The sequence below is a fragment of the Capsicum annuum genome, chromosome 10 (assembly GCF_002878395.1).
Source record: "Capsicum annuum cultivar UCD-10X-F1 chromosome 10, UCD10Xv1.1, whole genome shotgun sequence".
NCBI classification, from domain to species: Eukaryota; Viridiplantae; Streptophyta; class Magnoliopsida; order Solanales; family Solanaceae; genus Capsicum; species Capsicum annuum.
The window spans coordinates 1,263,692-1,269,358 of record NC_061120.1 but is presented as its reverse complement, the minus strand read 5'-3'; the positions used below and the strand labels follow the sequence as shown (position 1 = coordinate 1,269,358).

The 5,667-nt window shown below is 32.2% G+C and overlaps 1 long non-coding RNA gene across 1 annotated transcript; it reads right to left on the bottom strand.

Moving 5' to 3' along the window:
* Nucleotides 1-3,056, bottom strand: LOC124885322. The gene is made up of 4 exons (XR_007046029.1): nt 2,658-3,056; nt 1,736-1,807; nt 869-958; nt 1-396 (listed from the first exon to the last, which is right to left on the bottom strand). It is a non-coding gene; the product is annotated as an uncharacterized LOC124885322 (long non-coding RNA).
* Nucleotides 3,057-5,667: the final 2,611 nt, after the last annotated feature.

The following is a 5,667-nucleotide window of genomic DNA, read 5'->3' as shown; positions in this document are numbered from 1 at the left end:
CACAAACATGTAATCCTCATTTCTTCCTCTTTATGGACATCAGCGACTGTCAAGGAAAGAAGGTCTTTATTTTGAAAAAAATTTACGTGAAAAGCACCAAGCAAGTGTTGGTGGCATAAGAAATGTGTGAGGAGCGTTTGAGATTTTTTATGTCCCTGCCATTGTTATGGAAAAGAATTTGCATCCACAAGCAACTGCAAATGAACATAGTCGACAATTTTCCGGCTTTCCAACGACATTCCGCCTAAAAGCACAGTCAGAAAAGGCTTTTTTTTGTATTTAAAAAAAGCCAATCTTATGACCATTGACAAACAGATAAGAGAACTTTAAAAAAAGAGGAAGAGAATCGTTACCGTTGAGGAACAACATTCTAGTGTCAGGATGAGAGGCTACGCACTACAAAATAGAAAGCAATGAGAAACTATTTCAGTAGGAAGGATAGAAGATTCGACCTTGACCAGTAAAAAACCTAATTAACAGAGGCATAGTGGGAATACAATTACATCTTAAAGCACTTATACTATGATAACAACAGATATTTGGAAGTGATACTTGTCATGCTCCTCAAAAGAAATAAAATTCAAAACTACTTCACTGCTAACAGGTATTTTTTTACAAGGAAAAAGAAAAATTTTGAACGCCCTCCAGTCAGTTGCATTCACCCTCCACCTCCACCTCTCCTGATACATATAACACAAACCCTAACATATCCAATTTTCTACGCCTAATGTTGGCCATTTAATCATTATAAAAGAAACCATATAACGACAGTAACTCGTTACTTTAAGATCCCCAACAAGAAAGAATAATAGAGACACGTATCAAGAATCATTCAGAGAAAGTCCACAAGGAAAAGAAGTTAATATACCTGAAGAAGTGCTAGTGCATTACAAACTCTATTTGATTGTGCAGGAGTTAGGTTTGGCGGCGACAAAACAGGATAGATAAAAACTATCTCCTGCAAACAAGCAAATTTAATGTTTACAAACTTATTGAAACGGCTAGTAACTTCCACACTATAAGTTGAAATATAAGAAACAAAGTAGTTGGACAGAAATCGTCTACAATAAAAGTTCAAGAAATATGAATGAAATAGTTGAGAGAATATAAGTCCAGAATCTCATCATGGTAGAAAGAGTTATTTCAACTGAACCAATAATATAGGCTCTGATAAAGCATACAACCACCTACATATTGTAGCTTCTGTTTATCATCTAAGTTGGTCAAGGTATAAAAACAGTTAAATCGAAATTAGATTTTAAAACAGTTTGTACATATACATATACAATGAAAATGATACGCACTGTCTAGTTCCCATTATTGGAAAATCAACCTTGCTATGAGCTGAGTACAAATTACAACTAGGGACGCACCCCATGGGCCAACATGGAACTAGCTCCCACTCCCTCCCCAACCAGAAATTTCACAAACGTATCTTCTTATCATCCCAAGACTCTACAAGATGTTAAGGGAAACAATACAGGATTCAACAAGACATTTTCAATTTTAACCATGTGATTTACTCAATAACCCAATCAAAAGGTCATTAAGATGTTTCCTTGACAGCTTTGTTGTAAAAAGTCTAACAGATGCTTCCTTTTATTCTCTACTATTACTGGTGCAATGTGAAGACTGAAGCATATGTAATCACTGAAGAAATGTGCAGTGTGCAAGCATCTGAGAGATGAGAGATGAAACTAACTCTAGAAGTATAATGAAACATTTCTCAAAGTACCTGTAGGAGTGCAGCAATAGTACCAAATGAGTTCCACAACAAGGGGGCCAAATCCTGGAAAAGTTCCCTCTTCTGGAAAAGGAAAACAAAGGCAATAGTAAACCTTCTTAGGTAAATCTAAATACTTATTTAGCAGAACAACAAAATGGTAACCAATCCAAAATGCCAATTATTTGGTGATCCACATACACACAAATATGAGCACATTGCTGAAGAGAAGAAGTGAGCAGCAAAATAGGAATATAGGGGTCGAACAGAATCTTCGCGAAAATGCTCTTCTAGAACTTTCTAAGGTTTATTCTTCTCACTTCAACGGTTTACTTTCATGTTTCGTTTGAATTGTTGTATCATTTCATTCACTCTATAGACTCCTCGGGCATGAGTTTTTGTAATTCATTTTTTGAATTACGGTAAAGTTTTGTATAATTGAGAGTTTAGGACTTAGGGTTTCTTCTATGTTTTAGGGCTAAACTCAATTATACATAACTTCACCTTAATCCTTAACTGATTATACAAAATCATCCCCGATGAATCGATAGAACAAATTAAATGATACCATACAACAATATTTTTCAGCTCAATTTTCCATCTCAATTCTCCATCTAAATTTTTCAGCTCAATTTACCATCTCAATTTTCCTTCTAAATTTTTCAGCTCAATTTTCCATCTAAATTTTTCAGCTCAATTTTCCATCTAAATTTTTCAGCTCAATTTTCCATCTAAACTTTTCAGCTCAATTTTCCATCTAAATTTTTCAGCTCAATTTACATGAAAACCCTAAGGCCTAAACTCTTTACCGTAATTTCACAATTGAATTATACAAAATCATGCCACGACGAGTCTATAAAAAATCATAAAACGATACAAACAGCAAAATAAAAACATGAAAAAAAAAACTGAAATTGAGAAAAAAACACTAAACCTTAGAAAGCTCTAAAAGAGCATTTTCACGATGCTCAGGATTGCTTAGATCAACCACTAGTCCGCCGATTGCAGCTTCCTTTCCTTATTCGCCGGAGCTCCGGCACCACCACTAAACGACGACGATGTTCCTCCTCCTCCTACGCCACCGCCTCCGAGACCTCCGCCGCCGTTGCCTACACCGCCGATGCCTACGCCTACGCCGCCGCCGATGCCGATGCCGAGTGAGAGAGCCGGGGGTAACTTTGCCATTTTAAGCTTTTTATTTTGTTTTTTTATGTAATGTTTCTCTCCTTTTATACTATTTTTTTAAATTACAAAAAGACAAAACTGCCACTGTTTGATTTAAAAAGTATAGCAATATAAACGTGACATTCACGTAAGTGTTGTAAGTTTGTTAAGCTAATTTGTATTTTTATGATTTGTTGTTAAGCTAATTTGTATTTTTATGTGGTCAAATTAAAATTTTTGTTTTTTCATTTTAAAGAAAAAGTAACGTAAAAATATATCTTAATTTATTATATTTACATAAATTTATTCTCACAGAGCAATTACAAAAATCTCAACTAATTATGTATATTTATTGAATGAATTGGGAGCTAATTATGTATCTCGAAAGACCTAAAATCGAAAAAAAAATATCGAGAGTTAATTATATATCTATACAGAGAAAAAAACATATTTTTGTTGTATATTTATTGAATAAATTGGGGGCTAATTATGTATCTCGACAAATTTAAAATCAAAAAAATATATTGAGAGTTAATTATGTATTTTTATAGAAAAATATATCTTCGTTATATATATCGGAAGCTAATTAAATATTTCGACAGATTTAAAATCGAAATTTTCATTAATTATGTAATTTTTCGTTAACGTGATATTCACGTGAAGTGTTATATGATTTTGTTAAGCTAAATTGTATTTTTTGGATCCATTTGTTAAGCTAATTTGTATTTTTATGTGGTCAAATTAAAATATATATATATATATATACACACACCGACTATATTTATACAAATTTTCAACTTTACTAAGTAATTACAAAAATTTCAATTAATTATATTTCTGTGTTGAACATATCGGGAGCTAATTATGTATCTTGATAGAGTCAAAATCACAAAAAAATCAAAAATTATGTATCTTTATAAAGAAAAAAATGTTTCTTTGTTGGATGCATCATAAACTAATTATGTATCTCGACAGATCCAAAATTGAATGTTTTAGTAATTATACAAAATAACGAGATTTTCTAATTAAATTTTAAATGGTCGGAATTTATATTGTTTGCTCAACTTTTAATAAGTTGTGTTTCTGTGTCAGCTTCCATATATATTGATTAAATTCTTGAGATACATGTCAACTGGTGTATGTGCTAGCTTTCACGCAACTCGATTAAATTCACAAGGTACCTGTTACCTCCTACCAGTAATATATGTTGGTAACTCTATTTGTTAAGGTTGGGACGGATGGAAAGAATCGCCTAAGTATCTTTCTGTTATTTATAATTATAATTATATTATACTAGTTTTGATGTTCGTGCGTTGCATCAATGGTGATGAAAATGTGATAATCACGTGAAGTTTGGTAACTTTGCTTATGTCATTTGTGTTTTTATGTGGTGAAGTCAAAAATTTTATTATTTATATTTATGATCAGATAATACTAGTTTTGATGTACGTGTATTGCACCATTAATGATGAAAATGGTGAAACGCAAATGACATAAACAAAGTTCTCAACCTTCACGTGAGTGTCACATTTTCTTTAATTGGTGCCACGATTTTAAATTAAATAGTGAAATTTGTAGCATGTTTGATTAAACTTTTAAAATCAGCTTATTTTAAAAAGTGCTTGTTGTAAAAGTGATTTTCTTAAGAGGCAGTTTGTGTTTGACAAAGAAATTTTAAAAGCACATCTGAACAACAATTAGTATTCGATCAAATTTTTTAAAAGTTTTATTAGGTGTATTTCATTCAATTTTTTATTTTTTAAATAAGTGCTTTTAGAAAGAAACTACCTTTTTAGCTTATAAAAAACAGTTTCCGCTACTTTCTAAAATCACTTATTTTCTCCCTAAAAATTGGCAAAACACATTAACTTTTCAAAATAAACACATTTTTAGAAAAAATAAGCACTTTTGGAGAAAAAAATAAGCCAAGTCAAATAGACTTCGGGCTTTTATTTTGTTCGATTCAGAAATAAAAAATATATATAAAAGGAGAGAAAAATAATACATAGAAAGCAAAAGGGAAAAAAAGAATAAAAGCATTCGACTAGGTCATTAAAAATGACAAATTTACTTCAATCTCTCTCAGTCGGCATCGGTTTTGGAAGCTTTGATGGCATGGACAAAGGTGGTGGTGGAAGAGGAGGAGGTAGTCGTCGTGAACAATTAATAAAGGCGATCGTAATAAAACAAGTCATCTTCTAATAATGTAATCAAAAAAAAAAAAAAAGGGAAGATTTTGTGAGATTGTATTTAGCAACATTTTTTTTTTTTAAGAATAACTCAATGTTTAGTTTTTTTGAGGTAAAACAGTAAAATTTAAATTACATTTTTTAAAATCGCATTCTATTAATCTAGATTACATTCAATAAAAAACATAAAACGATACAACAATAAAATCAAAATATGAAAGTAAACCTCTGAAAGTAAAAAGAGTAAACCTTAGAAAGTTGTAGAAGAGTATCTTCACGAAATTCAAGATTGTTGAGATCAAGCACTAACTGCTCAGTCGATTCCATCTTTCGATCCTTATTCGTTGGGGCACCAACACCAGAAGACGACGATGTTGCTCCTTCGCTGCAGCCTCTATTGAAACCAGTATTGTCAATGTCTTCTTCGCCAATGCCTTCACCACCGATGCCTCCATAACCACCTCCACCGAAACCTCCGTCGCTGACGTTGAGGGAGAGAAACTAAGGTAAATACGCCATTTTAGTGACTTGTTTTTTTCTTTGTCTTTCTGTGTGTAACCTTTCTCTCCTTTTATACTGTTTTTCATTCGA